Source organism: Callospermophilus lateralis, chromosome 14, assembly GCF_048772815.1.
Source record: "Callospermophilus lateralis isolate mCalLat2 chromosome 14, mCalLat2.hap1, whole genome shotgun sequence".
In the NCBI taxonomy this organism is placed as follows: domain Eukaryota; kingdom Metazoa; phylum Chordata; class Mammalia; order Rodentia; family Sciuridae; genus Callospermophilus; species Callospermophilus lateralis.
The window spans coordinates 82520185-82546162 of record NC_135318.1 but is presented as its reverse complement, the minus strand read 5'-3'; positions in this window follow the sequence as shown (position 1 = coordinate 82546162).

The window sequence follows — 25978 nt, the reverse complement described above, 5'->3', positions numbered from 1 at the left end:
CCCACTGCTGAGCTGTTCCTGGCTGCAGTTCACAAGCCACTCACAGCAGCTGAGTGTTCTGGGGAGTGTCCACAAACAGTCTCCAAGATGAAGATAGGACGTGCAGGACAGTGTGACAGATTTTGATAACACTATGCATTCCCCTATGAAACTAAAGATGGTAAAAACATACATCTAAAAAGTAAATAAAAATCTACAAATGAAAACTTATTAAAAATGTGTTCAGCATTGAAAACTTGGAAGACACAAACCTGCCCTTCTCTGGGGGAATGAAATGATACTATCAAAGAACCAGAGAATAGCATTTTACTCATCAATGAAAAGAATACAGCTATCATGGGTGCTGTGGTGCTCACCTGTAACCCCATCAACTGAGAGGCTGAGGCAGAGGATCACAAGGTTAAGGCCAGTTTCACCAACTTAGCAAGGACCTAACAACTTGGAGAGATCCTGTTTTTAAAAAAATTAAATGTGACTGTGAATGTAGCTGAGTGGTAGTGCGTGTCTGGATTCAATACCAAATTTGAAGAAAAACTTCAAAAAATAAAAAGGAAACAACTCTCTATTCTGTAACGGAAACCCCTGGATGAGGTTTACACAAACCTCCACAGTATTCAGGGTTACAGGCCAGTCTGAACATTGTCCATTCTGTGAGTGCCAGGCAGGTGTCACTCAGCCCAGGAGAAACTACAGGATGGAAAATCATGAAGGTCTGCTTCAGAGAGGGGGGTGAGGAGCAGCTGGAGCTTAGACAGTGTGAGGGCGGGACCTGCACTGTGCCAGGCCACACTGCTGGACACACATCACTGTCCACTTGTCTAGTTCCACAGAATGCACAAAATGACCCTGGTATGACCTGTAGATGTGGGCAGAGGTTGATGAATTGTAACATAAGCAACAGAGTCTGGGGTGGTGATGAAGGGGCTGTGGGAGCAGGGGGACACAGGAGAACCCTGCACTTTACCCAGTTTTGCTGGGAACTTAAAATACAATGAAAATCAAAGTCTTAAAATATTCCCATGTAGAAAACATGGAGAGGCCTGTCTCTACTGCACAACACCAACTATTGCCTGTTTCAGGCCCTTAAGGTCTAAATTCTGTCCTGTCACATATCATTGAGGCTGTAATCATGGTCACCTGCTGGGGCTTAGCTGAAGGAAAGGGTCAGGGTGCAGAGGAACCCCTTGAATCCTCTGACTGACCCTGCTTTTGCTCAGGGCCTGGCTGCCTCTGAGCTGTGCCCTCAGCAGGTGGAGGCAGCAGGAGGACCAGCTGGGGTAGCCCAGCCTCACACTTCTGCTCCCCGGGAGGTTTTTGTCATGGCCTGTGTCACTGTGGGATGGTAACTGTTACTTTGTTGACAGTAATAATCAGCAACATCTTCAGGCTCCAGGCTGCTGATGGTGAGAGTGAAATCTGTCCCATATCCACTGCCACTGAACCTGGAGGGGACCACAGATTGCAAAGTGCTTGGATATCTGATGAGGAGCTTAGGAGCTTGTCCTGGTTTATGCTGATGCCAGTGTAAACTACTGCTAATGCCCTGACTGGCCCTGCAGTTGATGGCAACTCTGTCTCCTTGAGATGCAGACAAGGAGGATGGAGACTGTGTCATTGTGATTTCACACCTGACACCTGACATTGGAAACATAAAAGAAATATCCTTGTAAGTTGTGATGTTATAAGAGGATTTCCTTGAGTAACCAGGCAGCACTGACCACACTGTGATTAGTAAATCCCCAGGACTGTCCCTCCTTACCTGGGAGGCAGAGCAGCAGGAGCCCCATGAGCTGAGCAGGGACCCTCATGACCATGCTGTGTCCTGACGGGGACTAACTCCTGCACAGGGTGTGAGCAGCCTCTTAAGAAGTCCTCAGGGCAGTGGACTGTACTGTCGGCACATGCAAATCAGCAGGGCTGGGCAGGCTGGGCACAGCTGCCACACGGGCTCATATGTCACTCAGCACATGTCAGGTGCCCATTGTCCCAGTTCAGTTGAGAGCAGCACAGATGTGCCAGAGCAGAATATGATTTCACCTGGAACACACAGGACACAACCAGAATACCCTCCTGTGAGGAGTGACTTATTGCTTTCTTCATATCCAGGAAAAGCTTTTCTTGTGTTTCCTATGGACATTTCTTTATTAGTGATCATAAGGACAGCAAGGAATTAAAAGACAAAGGGTCAATTCATGCTTAGGATGTGAAAAGAGCACTGAAGGAAGGAGGAAATTACAATTTGTAAACTCTGTGATCTGGTTTAAGTTTCTCTGGACATTGGCCTTGCTGGACCTGGAGGCCAGGGTAGGATAGAACCTAGTATGATTCTGCCGTTCCTGCCTCAGTATCCCTAAGACACACTTAGACATGTTATGATTCCTCCCATCCTGAGAAGAGCAGGCAAAGCCTACACAGGCTCTTTCCTTGGTGTCTTTCTGGAGAGGTTAAAGTAATTTCAGAAGCAAGTTTTAGTTCCTTTCATGGCTTTAGTGAATATGTAGCTCAGCCCATCCTAGGCCCCTGTGCACTGAACAGTAACCTGCCCCTTGATGAGGGCTCTGGGGACATCCTGGGGACTGCACTGGAATTGTAACACCTATCTCTTCCACTTCTGTCCCCTCCTCTCTGGACGCCTCCAGGTCTGGTCACAATCACAGAAATGGCTCTCTGGGTCTTCTGTCCCCTCTTTGAATTTATAAGGACAGTCAATCCTCATTGCTCACCTGGGGTGCCCTCAGAACAGGGCCTTGTCCTCCCACCAGCCTGGACCTCTGCTGACCTGCATTCTGACTCCACTCCATGAATCCCTGTGTTGGGTTGTGGTTATTATAGTCACAAAGTAGATAAGAAACCCTACCTGAGCTTGCATCTGGGGAGACACAGACCAGCTCCCTGTGGGCCTGAGTGCAGGGCAGAGCTCTCAAGCCTTAGTGGCCACCATGGGACAGGATCACTTCTCCTGTCCCAGGGCTTCTAGATCAGTTTTCTTGGATGGCTTATTTTCTGGTGAGTTGTCACCAGTTGTCCATGGGCTGTGTGTGGATTGTGTTGTGCATATAGCCTCCTAAGGGGATAGGTTTGGAACTGCAAAGTCCCTGTCAGGGATTGATTACATGATGCAGGTGTTCCACCCCCTCTAGCTCTGCCTAAGATCCCACACAGCACCTAAGGTGGGTGTGACCTGCCAAGATGTCAGTCAATCTGTTGACCCCAAGGCATCATGAAGCAAGACCCAACCTTTGAAAACTTTATAAAGAAAATGTGAGCTCTCTCTCTCTCTCTCTCTCTCTCTCTCTCTCTCTCTCTCTCAGCATGGAAGCTTAGCCCTTATGGTCAAGAGCTGTCCTGACATTGATGCCCCTTGTTTCTGTGATGTGGTTTTTTGCTGCCTTCTTCTTAGCTTATACTTGCCAAAAGCCCATTCAAGCCCAGTTTGTCTCACCTGTGCAGGCCGTGGTCAAGAGTGCATCTGCTCTCTAGTGACAGGTCTGGGGAGCCTCAATAGGCAGGATCTGTATCTGGGGTGCCAATGTCTTGGCCATGGATATTTTCTCCCCAGTCCATGAAGTTGTTTCTCTTCCTTTATCACCAGGTGAGATTCTCTAGGAAACTCAAGTGACCACTCTCTTCAAGAAATTGTCCTTCTACTTAAGGACAAATGATTATAAGTTTATCAGGAATTCATAAGCCATGCTGGTCTTGGACAGTTGATGACACACATGAGATGCCAAAGATGTGGTTTTGTCAAAGAAAGAAGGGGCCTAAGTGACCCTGTGTGATGCAGGCAAAGGGGTGGGAGCTGTGGGGGGCTCCTGGTGTGGAGCTGCCAACCCACCTACTGCTTCCCACTCAATTCCTTCCAGAGCCTCTGTGAGACCTTAGCAGCTCCCAGGGGCTCTCGGGCCCAGTGCCAGCACTCAGCAGTTGGGTGGGGTCACCCAGGGCCCCAGGGGAGTAACAGGAAAGGTCACAGAGGTGCTGCAGCTCCAGATGCCACCAGACACTGGGCTTCTACCCTCAGCCTCAGCAGGTGCTGAGAAAGGGAGGAACCTACCCAGGCCCCCTGAGGACTCCTGCTAAGATGCCCACCTTCCCTGTAGGAGTCCTGGGGCTCCAGGTTCACCTGTGACTCTTGTGTTCTTTGCCCAGGTGAGAGTGGCTTATATTTTTCTTTCTTAATCAAAAACATGTTTATTGGATTATTTTTATATCAAGAACAAACTCACTTGGATGGTGACCCTGGGGCTCTGCAGCGGAGGATGTGTCAGGAGCTTGGTCCCTGCCTGAGGTCTGGAGTCTGCTGTGGGTTGGGAGGTTCAGAACATCACAGCTGTTACTCATCCCAGCCACTAACACAGGGACACAGGACATAAAAACAGGAGGGGAAAGTGAAGGTGTCCCAGGTCACCTACACAGGAACCCTCTGCAGAGGTCAAGTTGAAGAAGAAAACATATTTTTTTGTGTGCAGCCCCTAGAAACAAATCAGAAAGTCACTTTTGAAGGGAGAAGAAGAGGATGATAAGTAAGGAATATCATGCACATTTATGCCTTTTCAGCATTTTTAATGTTGGCTTGTTTAGCTGGGGACTGTGGTCAATTAACTAGTGATTGTTATTTGAATTATTTTAAAAAGGTTATCAATTACTATAGGCCTGGTTGATTTTGCACACTGCAGAAGTAAAAAAAAAAAATGTGTATGCTTTTCAATGAATAATATTCTTCTGAGATCTTGGGGTCTCTGCTGTTCCCAGGGGCACCTTATGGTTTTGCTTTTGCTGTCCATTATTGGTCATGGGTATCCCACCTCCCATCTCAGATGCATATCCAGAAGCCCCTGTGCCTTCCTGGATCCACAGAGGGGAAGAGCCACATGCTCCACACCTCGCTCACCACAGCAGACCCACACGTAATTCATCAGGGTTGAAATGATTCTGCCCACTTTCACTCCTTCAGCCACTGTTTGCTTCATGGCCTGGTCCCCACAACCACAAGGACATCAGTGCCTAGATCACACACTGGCTCAAGTGCACTTGAGCTCATGTGAGGGCTGTAATTTGTTCCATAAAACTCTGCCATGAACCTGAATACCCTCAAACATCAGAGAATGTCTGGGTTTTACATTGAAAAAAATGTGAATTCTATTATACTTTAGGTACAATTACTTTCGTAGTTGAAAAAAAAAAAAATATATATATATATATATATATTTGGAAACGGGAAAGAAATTTACAAAAGCAAAAAGGATTTTTTGAAGTGATACAAAGATAGCTTGTGTGCAAAATATCAATAAAGTTTTAAAGTACCCTAAATAGAAGAGGGAGAGACCCCAGGAGGGTGATGCTTCATGCAAGGGTCAATCTTGGGAAGGCAGTTGGGACTGAGGAGCAGCCTCAGGATCAGGTGACTAATTACAGCTCTCTTTCCTTGAATTTTGACCTAAAGGGAGTGGGGAAGTTCTCTACATGGACCTAGAGTACATGGAAGAGAACTTGAAAATATCATGCTTCCAATCCATTGCACAGAGCTCACACACATGCACACCTGGTGTCCTATAGAAGCTCCCTCTCAGTCAGATTATTTTCACATTTGAATTCAATTATCTTTTCACAATTCCAGTCTATAAGTGTGATGTTCTCCTGTATGAAATTGTTTTGTGAAGATAACTGGTGAGTGTGTCTATCAGAAGCCACAGTGTAGACATATCATTTTATTTATTTTTATTTTTGCAATGTTTGGGATAAAATCTGAAAAATAAATGACTAAAAAGTGATATAATTTTATAAACTAATTTGTGAAAATTATTAACAAAACTGAGATCCAAATTTGTATTTTCAATGTTAGGGTTTTATGCCAAATATCATTTTGAAAAAGTGAAAGAGTAGATAGAAAACACTTTATTCTAAGAGGGAGATAACACCTCTGGGAATCAGCAGATTCAGAGCAAAGTTATAATTCATGTACAGATACCCGGGTGTTGATACCAAGTTTCACTTTTAATTTATACCTCATCATGAGCTCACTCTGAGAACCACCTGGATTGTCCTCATTGGTTAATGGCAAGGGGTTGGGGGGCCTGGATAGGCTTTTACCTGAATACATTAGCATCATAATGTGCCACAGGTAAGGTGACTTCCCCCACAGTGTAGTCAGAATGATGGGTGGCTCTGAAATATTTTTTATCAAGCCCATATTTAAGAAGAGTATATGGTCACAACCTCTGTGTAGAAAGATGTGTATCCTTGTCAAAGATCTGTGCATGAATTCCTGGAAAGCAGGTTGGTTCAGGGCATGGAGGGAGAAGACAGAAATCAGAGTCCAAGTGATCCTGAGAAGATATACACTTGTCAAAAGCAGGTAAGAACTGTCCTCAAATGAAGATAGAGTAAAATTGGGAACAATCAGAAGAAACAAAAATAGGGAGAGTATTTCAATTCCTGTCCCTCCAAACACAGGGCTCAGCTAGGCTGCAGCTTTGCTGTGTCAGGCTAGTGATGGAAAGAGGGAAGGGAAAGGACACAGTGAAGACTTCTTAGTTTTCTGCTCCATGATGTATTCTCTCAGATCATGTGCCATGTGTGGTATTTGGTTCCAGACAATGAGTCACTGTTTTAAGATAAAAAGTTCCTGCTAGAATCAAAACAGTTATATTGATGTCATTGCATGTGCAGTTCCGTAGACTGTGTTTTGGTTTCAACTTCAGGTGACTCCCTACACCTACTGTGTTAATACAGAAATATTCAGAGGTGAAATGACAAGACTAGGAGAGCTGAGGTTATTCAGTCCTTCCTAGCCTGAGTGGACTAACTGGGTGGTAACTGAGGGCAGGGGGGTGTGGCTGGAGGAGGTAGTCACTAGGGATGAGCCCTGGAAGGTACATCTTCCCTGAGGCCCCTTCTCCTCTCTCCTTGCACTTCCTGGCCACCAAGTGTTAAGCAGATATCCTCCCCCACACCCTTCTGCCCTGAAGTTCTTCCCACCTGGGCCCAGAACAATGGGGTCAGATGACCATGGACTGAAAGACAATTCTGTTGATCTAGAGCTCTATATCCAGGGAAAAGTACTTCAGAAATCAAGTTAAAATCAAGAGTCCCTCATTGTAGAAAAAGAAAGAGAATAATACATAGCTAACCCCAAAGTGGGGGCAAAGTGCTCTATAAAGAAATAATATGTGATAGGAACATGGACTTTGGAACACAGGATGAAGAAGGAACACAAAGGAGGAACAGATGTCAAGCATTTGACAGCTGGGCTGAACACTGCACATTGTGGACGTCTGTTCAAACATCACTGTGACATCCCAGGTCACCAGGGAAATGCAAATTAAAACACATGAGAAAACAGCCCCCTTGAGGGATGGCCAAGTCCAGGAGGGAGTAGCCCACAGGCAGCAGGAGGGGAGCCCTGCTGCTGAGCTGGTTCTGGCTACAGTCACAAGACACTCCCAGCAGCTGAGTGTTCTGGGGAGTGTCCACAAACTGTCTCCAAGATGAAGACAGGACATGAAAGACAGTGTGACAGATTCTGATAACACTAGGCATTCTGCTATGAAACTAAAGATGGTGAACGTACACATGTAAAAATAAATAAAAATCTACAAATGAAACTTACAGGAACTCTGTTTAGCATTGAAAACTTGGAGGACACAAGCCTGCTCTTCACTAGGGAATGGATCAATACTGTCCAAGAGCCAGAAGTAGAGTTGTACTCAGCACTGAAAAGAACACAGCTATTGAGAAGGCTGCAGTGATTCTTGCCTGTAACCCCAGTAACTGGAACTGAGGCAGGAGGAGCACAAGTTTAAGTCCAGGTTCAGCAACTTAGCCCGGACCTAATAACTTAGAGAGATCCTGTCTCAAAACAAAATAGAACATAAACAAAACAAAAACAAACAAACAAACAACAACAATAACAACAACAAAACCCACCAAGCCAAACCAAACAAACAAACCAAAAAAAAAAAAAAAGACTGTGAATATAGCTAAGTGGTTGCAAATGCCTGTATTAAGAACCAAGTTTGAAGAAAAAATTAAAAAGGAGGAAAAAAAAAAGAAAACATCTATCATGTAATGAAAATGCATGAAGAAACAAAACTTACATGCAAAGCACTCAGGTGAGAGCCAGTCTGAATGTCTCACCTGCTGTAAATTCCAGGCCTATGCCACTCAGCCCAGGTGAAACTACAGGATGGAAAATCATGAATGTCTGCAGCAGAGCAGGGGTTGAGGAGCAGCTGGAGCTCAGACAGTATGAGGGTGGAACCTGCACAGAACTCTGTACTTCACCCAGTTATGCTGGGAACTTAAACTACACTGAAAATCAAAGACTTAAAATATTCCTCTGTGGAATACATGGAGAAGGCTGTCAATGAGCCATTATCATGGTCACCTGCTGGGGCTGAGCTGAAGGAAAGCTTAAGGGTACAGAGGAGCCACCCTGGATCCTTCCACAAACCCTCCCTGTGGCTCTGGGGCCCTGGTGACTCTGAGCAGTGCCCTGAGCAGGTGGAGGCAGCAGGAGGACCAGCTGGGCCAGCCCAGACTCACACTTCTGCTCCCTGGGAGGTTTTTGCCATGGCCTGTGTAACTGTGGAGGGTAACTGTTACTTTGTTGACAGTAATAATCAGCAACATCTTCAGGCTCCAGGCTACTGATGGTGAGAGTGAAATCTGTCCCATATCCACTGCCACTGAACCTTGAGGGGACCCCAGATTGCAAATCGGTTGCCCAATAAATGAGGAGCTTAGGAGCTTGCCCTGGTTTCTGCTGATACCAGTGTAAATTATTGCTAATGCTCTGACTGGCCCTGCAGGTGAGGGTGACTCTGTCTCCACGAGACACAGGCAAGGAGGATGGAGACTGGGTCATCGTGATGTCACATCTGACACCTGCCATTGGAAACATAAAAATAAATATTCTTATGAGCGTTATGTTACAAGAGGACACTCCTGTGTAGCCAGGCAGCACTGACCACACTGTGAGTAGTAAATTCCCAGTGCTGTCCCTCCTTACCTGGAAGGCAGAGCAACAGGAGCCCCAGGAGCTGAACAGGGGCCCTCATGGCCATGCTGTGTCCTGACTGGGACTGACTCCTGCACAGGGTGTGAGCAGCCTCTTAAGAAGTCCTCAGGGCAGTGGGCTGTGCTGTGGGCACATGCAAATCAGCAGGGCTGGGCCTGCTGGGCACAGCTGCAGGGCGGAGCTCCTGGTCAATCAACATAGGCTCAGTGTGTCCAGGTGTCCCAGGTCAGACCAGGGCAGCTCAAATTTGCTTGGGGAAAATATGGTTCCCTGGGGCCACAGGACACAGTCAGCCCCCTGAGCTATAAAGGTTGGATCTGTAGTCACTTTCTCATTCAGGATAGGCTGTCCTGCTGTCTTAAGCACAGTTCTGTGTTAGTGACCCTTGGAGGAGCAGGGGACATTACAGAAGCAAGGGGATAGTTTATGCTTTGGAAGTAAAAACAGAAATAAAGACAGAAAGAGAGGAAGATGTATAAGCTTACTGAGGATTTGGGGTTTCTGGGCATTGGCACAGCATGGGTAAGAATCAGGGAAGGAGGGACCCATGCATGGACCCAGCCCTCCCTGCCTCAGAGCCCCACAGAGCACACTCATACCCATCATGGTGCCCATCTTCTTCAGACCAGCAGGTCTAAGGCCAGCCAGGCTCTTCCTCTTAACTGTCCTTTAGGAGAAGAATAATTTTACAAACAACAAAATATAGGGCTGGTCCAGCATCTTGGTAAAAACAACAAATATGCTGAATCCTTACATATGTCTGCTTTTCCAGTATTACCACAGGCCTTTTAATTCTTAGTAATGCCTCATGACCTCAAGAGGGCCGCAGTGTCTTGTCTTGCATCAAGTCCTCTAGCAACTTTTCCAGGAATAAAGCAGGACAAAGTTCTTCACGTATTTTTTCTTTTAGTTTTCAGAAACCTTTCTTTTTTTCTCTTCCCTCCCTTCCTTTCTTTCTTCCTTCATTTCTTCCTACCTTTCATTCTTTTTATCTTTCTTTGTCTCATTGTTTCATTCCTTTCTTCCTCCCTTTAGGGCTGATGACTGAACCCAAGGCCTGGTGCATGCTGCACAGTTCTCTACTTCTGAGTCAGAGCCCCAGCCCATCCCTCCCTCCCTCAGTTACACATCATTTCTCGGATCATCAGCTGTCCTCTGATACTTCCTCCTGCCCTGGTCTGGGAGGGTTCACCTGTTCCTACCACAAATAGCAGGAAAGAGCTGGTGAGCAGTAAACTATAGGAAAAAGGGGAAGTTTAAAATCTTCACCTATTTTAAATATCCCTGTACTTGTACTAAGTTCCTTAGGGAAGAGAGACTACAATGAAATCTTTACTGTGGGGGTTGGGAAAAGTACATTCAGGTCAACTTTCTCCTTAGCAAGTGACAACATGAAGGTGGACAATTGTGGGAATGTGTGCAGAGCATCTCATGAAGGAAGGACTTTGCTGGTGATGTAGATGGGAGAGGCTGGGGCACGAGCTCATGCAGGCTGAGCTCAGGCTGGAGCTGCCTGAGAGCTGCAGGCTCAGGCCCTGGGCTCTGAAGAGGAGGTTCTCCTGGCCAGTGTGGTGAGAACCTGGGGAAGCAGAGGCCCTGTCCTTAGGCTGCCTGGCAGGGGATCCAGGGGAGGAAGGTGCTCCACACCCTGGGGCTGAGCCAAGCAGAGAGGCCATGGCCAGGGTAGGTTCAGAGACCAGTAATCAGCTCTCACCTGGCTCTGCACTCAGTGCTGAGCTCACTGTCCTGGGGCAGAAACCCTGCAAGACCAGAGAGGAGGGTCAGCAAAGACCCCCAGAGCCTCTTCTCAGCCAGAGTTCAATTTGCTTAGAACTAAAAGAATACTCCATGTCACATATGTAATGTTTAAAATATAAATCCTATGAACACACCTGTGTTTATTCTGTAACTCTAGTATGAGTATTTCTATGAACATAGGTATTTCATGACTTTTTATTAAACCTAAGATTTTATATTTGTTTATTTACTTATACAAGTTTATTTATTAGTTTATCACCTGCAGTGATGCAGTCAGGGTTTTCACATGCTATGCCACAAATCTCAGTAAAAAAATCACAGTAACCTGACCCCAGACCCTCCCTTCTCCCTATGCACAGTGCTAGGGAGTGAGAAGTCACTTTCCCCTGCAGTCCCAGCAAGAGACTGATGTAAACCCTTTGGTTTACATACTGTTTTTCTATAATTTTCCTGGGGTGCCCTTGAACCTGCAGTCCTCTTCCCTCCATCTCAAGGTGTCCAGGACTATAAGCATGTGCCACCCTGCCCATAGGAAGTACAGACACCCTGACCCTGGGCAGATAAATCTGGCATCTCTCGGCTAAACCCATGGCTGCCTCTCCACTTTCAGGACTGAGCATGAGCACCATGGAGTTCAGGACCTGCACAGGAACCTCCTGCTGCCTGGACTAGTGACCTTCCCATTGCTCAGGACACTGGGGGTCGTGAACGGCTCCAGTGACAGAGAGAAGCAAGTGTCATAGACACGGGGAGTTGTTGTGTGGCCCAAATAGAATTTCTATGTCCAGAGCTGGGATTGGGCATCTCCTGTATGGTTGCTTCCCCCACACAGGCCAGAAGAGCTGGCACCATGACTGCATGGCCACAGGACAAAGCCATCCACAGCTGCTAGTGGCCACTCCTCTAACTGGGCAGACAGAGGTGCCTCTGGCAGGTCACAGCTGACATGATGCAGGGACTCTGCTCACTGTGGACCATGGTGGCCATATGTACAGCCCTGAACATCTGCTGCTCTCCTTTCTGGTCTCTAAAAACCACCAGGCACCACCTTTGACTCTCCCATGAGAATCAAAGGATTGGAGTCAGAGGCAAGCCAAGGGCCAGGATATGCAGGAGAAAAGGTTTGTGACCCACATGAGGACAGCCATTGTGGAGTGAGGAGTGACAGGTATGAACACAGAGTAGGAGGGGACAGGACAGAGAAGACCCAGGCAGGAGGGCAGAGGAGAGACACTGGAGGAGCCCAGGATCAAGGGAGAAGTGATGGGAGTGGGAGGAAGGGTGTAACTTCAGACATGTCCCCAGCTTTCTCCCCTGAGAGTTCTAAGGCTCTCATCTGCCTCTGGGGAAAAGCTGCATCTGAGTGGAGGTTTGCCCCCTAGTGGGGAAAGGAAGAAGTTCAAATTCCTTGAAGGAAGTGACTGCTAGGGGCCAGAATGACCCTGTGTCCTTGCTCACAGCCCTCCCAGGCAGGCAGGTTGTGCAGAGGGCAGCAGGAGGCAGTAGGAGCTCAGCAGCCAGGCCTGGTCCTGCTGGTGCCAGGCTGGATGATGCTAATGCTCTTCCTAGGTCTGCAGGGGACAGTGACCTCTCACTCCCCAGCACTGTGCATAGGGAGAAGGGAGGGTCTGGGGTCAGGTTACTGTGAAATAACTGGCAGCATGGGGGAGGCCTGGGTTCTGTCCCCAGCACCACCAAAAAACAGCGAAGGAAATTAAATTAAAAACATTAAAAGTCAGAAAACTGAGTGCTCTCAGTTCACTTCTGTTTTGCAAGATTATTTAGTCTCTCTGTGCCCCATGGATTATCATGTTAACTGTAAGAAGCGATTTCAGAATTAAGAAAAAAAAAAAAAGAAAGCAAAAAAGAATACGCAATTGTGCTTTTGATAATTATTGCATTGAGTTTGCTTATGAAATTGAGATGGACTGCTATCTTATGTTACTTTTATTTTTTGTCATTTATTTTTTTTGGTTCCATGGATTGATCTCAAGGACAGTCACCAACTGAGCCACATCCCCAGCCCTCTTTTGTATTTTATTTAGAGACAGGGTCTCCCTGAATTGCTTACTGCCTTCCTGTTGCTGAAGGTGGCTTTGATCTTGTGATTTCCTGCCTCAGTCTTGCAAGCCACTGGGATGGACTGCTATGTTCATATTAGGCTTTTCAACCCCAAAACAAGCAGACAAAGATATATTTGCTTCTGACAGTCTCCTTTACTATCATTCTGTAACATTAAGTACAGGAGCTTGTGCAAAATAAACTTCTTATCTCTATTGTGCAAAGAAGGATGTTGAGGATCTAAAGTGAAAGTGTGCCCAGGAGGAGCCCAGATAGAGCTCTGCAGTAAGTGCTCCTGGTCATCCCTCTGCTCTTCACATCTTCTAACCCATAATTTCCTTGACTCTCAGAAGGAAAGTTAAATGTTTTCTTCCACTTCCCAGGTAACAGTATATAATAAACAGCTGATTTTAGTGTGAAGTCAGACTTGTGAAATGGTGAAACATCTGGCAGGTTTGTCAAATATTCAAATTCAAGCACAAGAGTTTGATCAAAGATATTACAGTTTTCTTCACCAAACACAAGAGACCACTAGAGGGACAAATGTCCACCACCTCTGCTGAGTGGGAAATACACAATGGCAGGAGTTGCACAGGGACACAGTCCTGGAGAGAGTGGCAGAGAATCATGAGGAAGCCATCTAGTGGGAGGGGTCTTGCTAGCAAACCTGAGCTCTAGAGATGGGCTGGGCTGGGATTCCAAACTTTCCATGAAATTAACTGACACCAACCAGACCTTACTGCTGATGCACATGGAAGCCAAACTGGGACACTCAGGTTTGCAAAAAGAGCAAGATTTTCTGTGAGGCCAGCTGGCATGGAGGACAGGAGGCCTCAGCTCACCTCTGCCTCCCCAGCACTGGGAGCAGAGGGATTCCAGGAAGGGAAGGAGGCTGCCGGGGGACTGGGAGGTGAGAAGGGGAGTCTGAGGCCCTTCATGCAGATGCAGGAGGTCATGGTGCTACTTCACAGGAACATGCTCCTTTGTGGGTAGTTATCAGGTTCTGCAGTGAGATACTGAGCTTGCAACTTTGAAAGTTTTTTGGCCAAAGGGGGAAAAAAAAGAAGAAAAAGAAGTTTTGTGGTGAGGACCTGGGGAAGCAGAGGCCCTGCCCTCAGGCTGCCTGGCATTTCATTGTTGAAATAACTCTTTTGGTATTTCATTGTTGAAAATTTTCCTTGAATGGGATCTGAAGGTTTTTTTCTAAATAACTCCTTAAGTGACTGACTATTTAAGAAATTTATGTCCAGGTGGGTTGAGCTACAGTTGTATTCACACTCTTCATTAATCAGTGTCAAACATCTGGATGCAAGATTGTTACAGGAAAAAGACAAATGACTGACAAATCACTCAGATTTTAGCTCCTTAGGATGGATGGAGGAAAGTGCTCATCAGAAAGCCTGACCTTCCACCAATTCCCACATCCTCGGAACCCTGGGCTCTCTATAGGTGGAGAAGCTGGAATAACTGAGAGGCATTTTGTGGACACAAGCAAAAAGAAAGTGTTAAAGATTCAATTCCCCCATCTTACCCTGGCTTTGTTATGAAATAAATGTGAGCAGAACCTGGAGCTGTTTCTAGAACCACAGTTGACAGTGTCTATGCTTTGAAAGATTTAGCAATATGTTGTTGATGTCAAAATGAGAAGGAAATAAATATCTAAAGATAAAGTTACTCTTAAGGACTCAACTTTAACTCCATCTGTGTTTGGAATATTATGGGTCTTCTGGAGACTCCATCCTCATTGGTGATCTAGGGAAATAATACCAAGTGTTCCAATCCTCTTTAATCTCTCATATTTTTTCCAGGGGAGCAAAAGAGGGCATAGGATACTATGAATATTTTATACCTGAATGAAGTTTTATTTCCTCTCTCAGACAAAATTTGCAGGTGCGGAGAAAGAGAAAAGTGCAAAATATCTGACTGTGTGCCTCCTGGAGCAGCCGCTGTGGCCCAGGGGAGAGAGAGTGGCAGAGGGGCTGGTGAGTTTTTTGTTGGGGACTGAACCACTGTGATAACCTGTGTGTACTGCACACAGTAATAAACTGCAGCATCCCCAGGCTCCAAGCTGCTGATGGAGAGGGTGTAGTCTGTCCCTGACCCACTGCCATTGAACCATGCAGGGACTCCACTGGCCCTACTGGATGCACCCTAGATGAGGCACCTGGGACCCTGCCCAGGCTTCTGCTGGTACCAGGAGAAGGAGCTGCCAACACTCTGACTGGCCCTGCAGGTAAGGGTGACTATTTCCCCTGGAGACAAAGCCACAGAGGTTGGAGTCTGTGTCAGCACAATTTCTCCTGTGGTACCTGAGATGGAAAGAGAACAGAAAGGTCACCTGTGCAGTCTAGGTAATATCCCAGTCTTCACAGTAGAGACAGGACCCAGCAGCACACTGAGCTTGAATCACTGGGCTTGCTAAACAGAGGTGATAGGACACAGGACCCAACCACAATGAAAGAGTTTTCACAGGTGTGTAGAACCATCCCATGATCCCTCAGCTGAGAGCCAGAATAACAGGAGGCAGAGGAGCTGAATGGCGGCTGCCATGGCTCCTTTAGGGTCCCTCCTAATACTGAGCTCCCCAGAGCCTTAAGCAGTCACTCATATGACTCTGGAAAGCAGTGTGGGTGGTGCGTGCAAAGCAGCTGGGAGGGGCCAGCGGGGCTTCTAGGGGCAGAGAGTTTGCCTCCTCCTGTCTGCACTTGAACATCAGGTGGTCCTAGCAGGAGAGTCCTGGGCTCAGCCTGAGGGCAGATCTCCCTCCTGGGGTACAGAATTTCATCTCTCTTTCCTCATGCCTCACCTGGCTGATAAAATTCCCAGATGAAATTGGAATAGTCCTCCAGGGAACATCATGGAGGCTGTGGTCTCACTTCTCTCTTCATCTCCCATGATTGGTCCTCTCCATGGGGGTAAGGTTACCTCTCCTGGCCAGGAGGAGGTGATCAGGCCACACCTCTTCCTTGTTACTTATTGATCTTTTCTGCAGGCCAAGGAAATACTCACCCTGTGTGAGATGTAGTATGAGCAGCTCTCTTTAGCCCCAGAGTGTGGTACAAGAAACCACCAGTGCCAGGTGACAAGGGCCTGGCTCTGGCTCCTCAGGCTCCAGGCAATAGGTAGGTCCCTGAGATGGACCCCATTGCTGCCCAGCAGGCAGGAAGATCTTTCTTCAATAACCCTCTAAAACCCTCTCCTCTCCTCTCTGTCTTATGTGATGTGCATGTCTGACCAGACCCTAGCTTCTCCCTTGAGCAATGTGGAGGACCTCAGCTCCTGGTTCTGATCTACAGAGGATAAAGTTGGGTTTCCTTGGGCTCCTCAGCAAGGGTCACACGGGGAAGTAGGGCCTGGTCCAGAACCTTCCCTGGTCAGGCTGAGCAACCCTTCTGATTAGCCTTTTTGTATTGAGCTAGTCAAAAAAATTCACTGTTCTGAGCCTCAGGTCTATACATTTGCTTTTCCCCCAGGAGTCCAATGGGTTTGCTTCCCCAGCCTTTTTTAGCCCATGGGGAATTAGCTATTAATGCTCCCTCAGCTCCCAATGGAATCTTCATCCATTAAAAAGTTAGAGCTTCTTCCTCCAGAAATAGTGTCACCCAGCATTCTAGAAGTTATCAGCACAGGCACTGAAGCTGGCCCTTGGATGGGTGGCGCTCCATCACCACAGAACTTGTGGCATGAGAAGTTACTTCAGCTGCCCTTGCTCAGTGTTCATGTCCATGATACTGTGATGTAATAGAATCTCCCATGTCCTCCTGTCCAACAAGTTCAAAAAGAAGAGAGAATCAGGACAGTGTCAGAACCCAAGGTGTGCCATAGAACTTTACCACTTTGTCATGCTGTTAGCCTCAGCACTGTCCTGGTGAGCAGTGTCAGGAACTCAGCAGAAATCCAGGGAACAGCCTGAAATCCAGTACAAATGCTTTCCTCACCTCCCATCAGGCCCAGGGTCCTGCTGTCCACTAACTGCTCACAGTGCTCACTGCTCTCTCCTCCTGGTGCTCTCCCCTGTTCATCCCCTCCTTCCTTCCCACTGGTCCTGGCCACCCTATTCCTTCAACCCTCTGTTATCCACACTCCTCCTGGACAGGCTCACAGGCCTTCACAATCCCACTGTGTCACCGATCACTTGTTCTGCCTTTCTAGTTTTCCCACTGTGGCCTTCGTACTTATATCTCACATTAAAGACAAACCCCACCGTCCCTCTGGGGTTTTCCCTAAGACACTTCCTTCAGACTTCTCCTCAGGGATTATCATGTAGCCAGCTAGTCAGGAAATTCCTTAGCTTGGCATTTTATATGGAGACTATATTTATATACTTACAGAGTAACAAAATAATTTAGAAAATCAGGACTAGGAGTTTTAATGACCCAACTAAGTAAAGGAATAAAGTCAAGTAGAGAAGAAATTAACACCAGAAAACACAGCACATGCATATCCAACATATCCACCAATGCTCATGGATATGTGAATGTTAGCAACCCATCAACAATGTGAATGTAAGTCTCCTAAGTTAATATACGGCATGGGGGTGCATCAGGTCTAGGGCATACCAGCATGTGCAATACTGGAAAGTGTTGCACATATGAATCATACAGTGTTGATATGTATGTAGATATACATGTGAGACCAGTTGTGTCCACGTGTCCCTGCTGTTCCCCAATTTGAAGGCTCACTCACTGGGGCACTGCTGCCATTGTCTGGAGCCTCTGGCTTTTCCAGAACAGAGGCCTAAGGACTCCCCCACTGACTCTCAGCATTTCTCCCTGGGATAAGGGGAGGCTCACTGAGGGAAGCCCTGGAAGCAGCAGAGGCTAGTCCAGGCTCATGTTGTCATGGAGTTCCCAGGTCCTCCTGCCTCACCAGTCAGCTAGTTTCCCTGACATGCTGCTTGGGCAAACTCATTGAGAAAGGAGAATCTGCCACCCAGGTCACTCTCCATTCCACCTGTGCCCAATGCTCTGCACCAGGGCAGGGCAGCATCAGGCTGGAATGGGAAGTCCATCAGAACTTGACCTTCAGCTTAACATCTCACTTGCTCCTTGTCCAACTTTCCTGAGGCCCCGAGGACACCACATTCTCTGTAGAAACTAGCAAAGCACAAGCCTCCCTGAGGCCCAGCAGAGGCCATGCAAGGTCAACCACACATGCTTGGAGGAGCAGGGCTTCCTGAGCCCCAAGGAGCTACTCCTCTTCCCTGAAATGGATGAGAGGGCTGAGAATTACTATGGAGATCTGCCTAGGTTCCTCTTGTGGTCTATCCACTCCATCCTGCACAATACAGCCATCAACCAAATCAGGGCCTTTTCTCCTTGACAGTGTGGAAACTCTGTCACACCCTGTCCATCTGAAACTTTCTCTGAAAACCTAAACTTTTGGTCTCCTGACCTTTCTCTGCATCTCAAGGGAGCTCCTGCACTGAGGCTGCTCCACCTTCCCCTGGAACCAGCACCATTCAGCTATAAGAGCTTCACCACAGCTGCACAGTGTCCACCTCATGGCCTAATGCTGTCAGGCTGGGCCCAAGTCAGGCCATCTGGGTGAATTGAGGCTATGTCACTGACAGACTGTGTCACATGAAGACAGTCTTCAGCCTCCCTTGACCTCACAGGGCACATCTGTGCAGCTGTTATACCAACTGCTTCTTCCTGGCAGTTCTGACTTCAACCTAAACAGGATCAGGCCTTCTAACAGCATCTAACAGAACATGAGCGACTCTTGATTCTGGTGCTCTAGTTTCCATGGTGACAATTCTCATCATCATCATAAGAAGACAAACTTAGCAGGGACCTACAGCTCCTGTTTTGGGGTGTCTAGATCAGGTTCCCCGGATTGTTACTGTCTGCTGTGCTTGATCGCTAGTGACAGTCTGGAGCATCAAGATGCAGGATTTTTTGTTCAGGGTTCCACTGTCTTGAGCATGGATCTTTTCTCCCCAATTTATGAAGCTGTTCCTCTCCTGTCTTTACTAGGCAAGATTCTACAGGAAACTCAGGTGATCCTTCTGCTCACGTAATTGTCCATTGCTTAAGGTCTCAAGATTAACCATTCATCAGGAATTTAAAACACATGCTGGTCTCAGGGAGGTTGACACCTGGCCCACGTGACCCACATGAGATGCCAAATTTGTAGTTTTGGCAAAGAAAGAAGGGGCCTGAAGAACCCTATAGGGTGCAGAGGTACCAGAGGAGGGGGTGCCCTGGGGCTCCTGGACTAGAGCTATCATCCAAGCCTCATGCTCCCCACCCCAAATATTTCTAAAGCCTCTGTGAGACCCTCAGCAGTTCCCAAGGTCTCTAAGGCCCAGAGCCAGCACTCAGCAGTTGGGCAGAGTCACCCATGACCCCATGAGAAGCAGCACAGATGGACCCAGTGGTTGTGCAGGTCCAGTCACCAGCACCCCCTGTGCCTCTCCCCTCAGCCCCTGCAGGTGCTGAGCAAGGAAGAGACCTTCCCTTGACCCTGAGCACCCCTGCTCAGACTACACCTCTCTAGCAGTGTTGGTGCTTCAGGTTCACCTGTGACTAGTGTGTTCCCTGCCCAGGTGAGAGCTGCTTAGATTTTTTTTTAATCAAAATAGGTTTATTAGAATATTTTTATATCAAGAACAGAGCCACTTGGAGGAGGGACAGGAGGATGGTGACCCTGGGGCTCTGCAGGGGAATATGTATCAGGAGCTTGGTTCCTGGCTAAGGTCTGGAGTCTGCTGTGTTCAGGGAGGTTCAGCACATCACAACTGTGACTCATCCCAAAAACTAACACTGGGACAGAGGACATGGAGACAGGAAGGGGAAATGAAGGTGTCCAAGGTCACCAACACAGGAACCCTCTCGGGACAGCAGACACTGTGGAGGTCAAGTTGAATGAGAAAACAGTGTGTTTCCCAGCCCCTGTAGACAGATCAGAATAGATACACAGAAGGGGGAAGAAGAGGGTGGGAAGATTATCATGTCCACATATGCCCTTATCACATCTAAATGTTGGCTCTTCCAGCCTGTAGACTGTGGTCATTTGACTAGTGGATTTCATCTGAATTATTTTGATGAGGATATTGGTTATTGAAGTCCTGATGGATTTATGACCATGCTGCAGAGGCAAAAATTATTTTTAATGAAAAATAAGTGGTTCATCTGAGATCTTGGGATCCCTGCTTTCCCAAGTGCAACTCATGGTCTTGCTGTTGATGATCCCATTGGTCAGGGGGCTCCCTCCTCTCAGATGCATCTCCAGAAACCCCTGTGCCTTCCCTGGTCCACACAGAGATACAGCCCCACTCTCCACACTGCACACACCACAGTGGACTCCTCACAGAACTCATCAGGATGGAAACGATTCTGCTCACTTTCCCTCCTCTAGTTTCTTCATGGCTTGATCCCCACAGCCATGAGGACATCAGTGCCTTGGTCACACCCTGGCTCAGGTGCACCTGCCCTACGGGAAAACTGTAACTTGTTTCAGCAAACTCTGCCATGAAGCCGGGAACCCTCAAAGAAAAGAGAATATCTTCATTTTCATATTAACAAATACAGTGAATTCCACTAAATTTCAGGTACCACTAATTTCACAGTTGAAAAAGACCAATTGGGCAATGAAATTGAAAGGTTCAAGAACAAAATGGATATTTTTAAATGATACAAAGACAGTTTCCACAGAAAATATTAATTAAGACTTATTTTATCCCAAATAAAGGAGGGAGAGACCCCAGGCGGGTGGTGCTTTATGGGAGTTTCCATCCTGGGTAGGCAGTTGGGGGATGTGGACTGAATTATGCAGTCATCTGAAATCAGGGCCAGGTAACTAATTACAAGTGTCTTTCCTGAGCTGTGTCCCTAGAAGCAGTGGGAAAGGACTGGGCATGTTATTAGAGTAAGTGGAATAGAAGTTGAAAACAGCATCTTCATCTGGTCTGAGTGCCCTACAGAAGGTCCCCTCTCCCTCAGCCAATTTCAAAATTTGGTCTCAGCAATCATGGCACACAATTCCATAGTATAATCCCAACAGTTGGACGGGCTGATTAGATGAGCTGGGTTCAAGAGAGCTGGCTGCAACATTAAACTCAGAAAACAGAGACGAAACAACACAAGACACAGACATAAGTTTCTCAGGTGAGGGTGGAACTTCTCTGTGACCCCCAACTGTCCTCTTCTATGCTGGGCAGTGCTGGAAAGAGAGTGAACCCAGAATCTCTTTATTTTATAGGGAGGATGCACAAAGCAGCTGAGATGGAATGTTCTTCACCAAATAAGGCAGGCGATGGTATTTTGAAAGACGGACACTTGCCTTGTGATGTCTTGTGGTCAGCAGATTGATTGACACCTTGGCACCTCACTCCCATCTCAGGTGCTGTGCAGGATCACAGGCAGAAGTAGATGAAAGGCACACTTACAACACACAGCCGAATCAGTGTGTAATGCCAGACCTGTCCCCTCAGATCGCTCCAATGTGCATAACACACAACAGTCCATGGAGGGCATGCAACACTATAATATATGATGTTCTCCAATATAGAATTTTTCTATAAAATTTCTATGAAAATTTTCTACGAAAATTTCTATGAAACTGTTCTATGGAGAAACTGGTGAGCCTGCCTGCCAGGATGCACAGTGTAGAAATCTCATCTTTAATAATGCTATGTTTTGCTATGTTTGGGATAAAATCTTTGTCATACTAAAAAACAACTGGGTGAAAAAATATGTTTTTCTATAATTAATGGAAGTTATTAACAAAATGTCAAAAACTGAGATCTGAATCTCTATTTTTATATTTCTTTAGTTACAGTTGGACACAATGACTTTATTGTATTTATTTATTTTTATGTGCTTCTGAGGATCAAACCCAGCACCTTGCAGGTGCGAGGCAAGCACTCTACTGCTGAGCCACAACCCCATCCTCCTATATCTGTAATTTGATGCTGAGATTTTTATACCAAAAATTATTGTTGAAAGGTGAACAAGCAGTTAAAATACACTTCATGCTAAGATGCAGATAACACCTTGGGAATAAGCAGATTCAAGATCAAGTTATAATTCATGGACATTATCCTGGTGTTCAATACCAACTTTCTCTCTTACCCTAGTACCTCTGTATGAGCTCACTCCAGGAGTCACAGGGATTGTCCCAATCAGTTAATGTCAAGGGGGTTGACTTAAATGGATTAGTACCATCAAATGGCACAGGTAAGGTGAATGCCCCAACAGTGTGACCAGAATCAAGGGTGGATCTGTTATGTGACATCAAGTTAGCAGATATTTGAGAAAAGCATTTGGTCACAATCTACATGTGGACAGAGACATGGCCTTCTCAAAAATCTGTGTGTGGACTCCCGGAGAGCTACTCGGCTGAGGGCCTAGAAGCAGAAGACAGAAAATCAGAGATCAAAAAAAAAATCAAGATCAAAGATCCTGAGAGGATTCAGGCAGATGTGCTCCTGGAGTGTATTCTGTGTGTGCAGAACTTTATGGATTATGTGAAACAGCAGAGAAACCCGGCCCCAAAAGAGAGGTAAGTGTCCATGTGAGCTAGAAGCCTCCCATCTCCAGTCAGATTGCCTGGTCTCTGTGTCCCCCTCACTACCACCATATTCTCACAATAGATCCTTGGTAGAGTGGAGGCAGGGGTGGGGGTCATGACAAGGGCCAAGTCTCTCCACCACCTCTACTGATGCTGCTGGTTGACAGCCATCACAAAGTTATAAAAGTCACTCATTTTGAAAGAATAAAATAAAATATATTTATATACTAATAACAAAATTTGTACATATTCTTAAAGGTATAACTGAAAACCTCTACTTTTACAAAGTCTCTGTACTCATTTTTAGTATATACAGTGCGTGCTGTGGATTAAAAAAGATTTGTATGAATAAAGAATTTATCATGTTCATAAAGTAGAAAACTTGATGATATTAAGATTGCATTTAACCCAGAATTTAAACACACACATACAAACAAACATAAAAACCCCATTCAAATCAAAATCTACAAATGATTCATTGAAATTGATGAACTGATGATAGAATTTATAAGGAAATTTAAAGTACCTGGTATGATCCCAGAAAATTTAAAGGAGAAAAATATTAATAATCTCTGATTTTTAAACCTATTATTAGGAATATAGCTCAGTGATAGAACATCTAAGAACATTTTCCTAAAATATAGAGTGCCTGGGTTTGTTCCCCAGCACAGCAGGAAAAAAAAAAGAAAGAAAGAAAAGAAAGTCTATAGATCTTCAATAAGAGTGCACTCTAGGGACAACAACAGTGGATACACAAAAACAACAACAACAACAACAAAAAGCCCTGAGAGTTTATAAGTACTCACATGTACAGTGTCATCTGATTTCTAACAAAGTAGTAAAGAGGTATATAAAAATTTCTTTTCATTTTTTTCAAAAATTTGCAAAGAGCAATTGGATATAAAAATAAAATTAAATAGACTTTAGAAAAAAGTTCTCACACATATCTTATCACTAAACCTGTGAATTAACAGAGGATCAGAGTCCACATGTAATATCTAAATCAATGCAGTTTCTAGGGAAATTTGAGGATGATGTCCAGCCTAAAGCAGGAAATGTTTTAAACAGAAAACATGTGTATAAAATCATTACAGAAGAACATTGATATATTAGACTTAATTATAGCTCATTAAAGAAATTATCAAAGAAAAAAATAACTGAAGCTCAGTGGCAGAGCACCTCCCTAACATGTGTGAGGCACTGGGTTCAATCCTCAGCACCATATAAACAAACAAAGAAAGATAGTGTGTTCATCTACAAATAAAAAATATTAAATAATAATAATAATTGGCTATCCCACGTTGGTGAATTGAAAGATGCCCAAATTTCAACATGTGTATAGAGATTCGATGCAATCCTAATCCAAAGCCCAAATGGTATTTTTAATGTAAAATTTGTGTGGAGTCACAACAGACCCTAAAGAGCCAAAGCAATCTCAAAAAAAGAAGAAGAACCTGGAAGCAATGTCTTTTCAGATCCCACTTCCTGATTTCAAACTGTACTACAACAGTGGAGTAATGGAAACCCTGTGGTGTTGGGAAAACAGCCTGATACATAGACCCATAGCACTAAACTGGGAACCCAGAAATAAGCCCCCATGTCAATGGCCCACCAGTCTTGACAAAAGCACTGAGAACACACACACAGGTAAAGAAAGTCTCATCAATAAATAGTTTTGGGAAAAATGCACAGACACACTCAAAAAATGAAACTGAGCCTTGTGCAACACAACATACAGCATTGAATTCAATTGGACTAAAGATGTAGATAAAAGATTTGAAACTGTATAACCTAAAAGAAAATGTATGAGGAAAGATCCTTGACACTGATGTATCAGTGGCTTCCCAGATGTTACAACAAAAGCACAGGCAACAAAAACAATCATTGACAAGTGAGACTAAAAAATTCTTCAGCAAAGGAAATAATAAGAGGAAGAGGAAATTTAGAGAATGAGAGATGATACTTGCAAACAAAATAAACCCAATAGAGTTAATATCCAAGATATACAAATTGTTCACACAACTCTGGTGTTTTAGTCGCAGCAATGAAATGTTTGGGTTGACTAAAACAGAAATTTGTACCAAAAATGGGGGTCATTTTTGTGACTAACCTGGTGAAGTGTTTTAGATTCTTTGAAAATATGTGAAACTTGTGGACAGAAATTTGAAAATTTTAGAGATGCAATTTGGAAAATTTTTAGATTGTTGTGAGCAGAGTTTACTGGGTGAGTCTGCTGAAAGCTCAAAAAACCAGAATGCTGATATTGCTGTGGACTGTAAAAACTGGGTTCATGCATTTTCAGAGAAAGTAGACTATTGGAAATTGGAATAGAGGTGACTTGTGTTGTTCTCTGGCAAAGAAGTCCACATTTTGTACATGTTTTGAGACTGTCTGTGAGAGTGAAATTAAAGCTGATGGACTAATTATTGTGATGGAGAAAATTTCACACTCCGTACATTTTAAATCATCTTTTTATGTAAATAATGGTTCTACTATATTGTTTAGAGGCTAATATCAAGAAAATGTTGGTACAAATTCAATGTATATTCAATCTATGATTGATTGAATCCAATGATGCAGCAACTTGGGATACAAAGGTTTGACTTTGCTTGTCAATAAAATATTTTGAAATTTAAACATAGAAAGCCAATTGACAAGTGATGGACTGGGTGAATATATCCCAATGCATATTTACTAACTGTGATTGTCAAATAATGTGTCATCTGAATGGATTTAAGGATGCTTAAAGCATAGGTAAAGCACACTTCTCATGTATGTTCCAGGGGTGAGGGTGTTCCAACAAATGATGAGCAGGTGGTTCAGGAAAGACAGTAGAGAAAACACAGCCTGAATGAGAAGACAAAAGTAGGAGAAGCTCTCGTCTCTTCTATTACCATCTCTCCTACTTAAGATACAACTAGTCCACTGGACCACTGTTCTCTGAAGGCATCATACCTCAGGATTCTCTGTTGTTGAATGTGAACTTACCCCAGCACCAAGGCACCATGGGGGCCTTCAAACCTAAGGATTCAAACATGTACTATATTGTATTTTCTCTTTCTGAGATTTCCAGTCTCTTGAACTGAGAAACTACTGGTTTCCATGCTTCTGCTACTTGAAAACAGCCTTTGGGGAGCATTTCAGCCTATGTCATCTTGTGACCCAATATAACATTATAATGTAGATAGATAGATGATAGATAGATAGAGATATATACTCCTAAATGTATATGCATGTCTATGTGTATGCACGTGTGAGTGTATGTGTGTGTGTGTGTGTGTGTGTCTTTGTGTGTGTGTGTGTGTGTGTGTGTGTGTGTGCATGCACATGTATTCTGTTTCTCTGATGAACTCCAGCTTATCCATTGACAAGACATAATTTTCAAGATGTAAAAAGAACTACTAAAAATGGAGAAAAGCAAAATGTTTGTATGTTTTGATTTGATCACTAACCATTCTTTAAAAAATTACTTAAATGGCAAAACAAAACACATATGCAAATTTACTCAGTATCATTCCTCATCAAAGAAATGTATATTTTAACCACATTACCCTTTCAAGATCTACCAATATGGACACAATTTCACAAAATCTAACACTATCAAATATTATTGGGAAGGTTCTA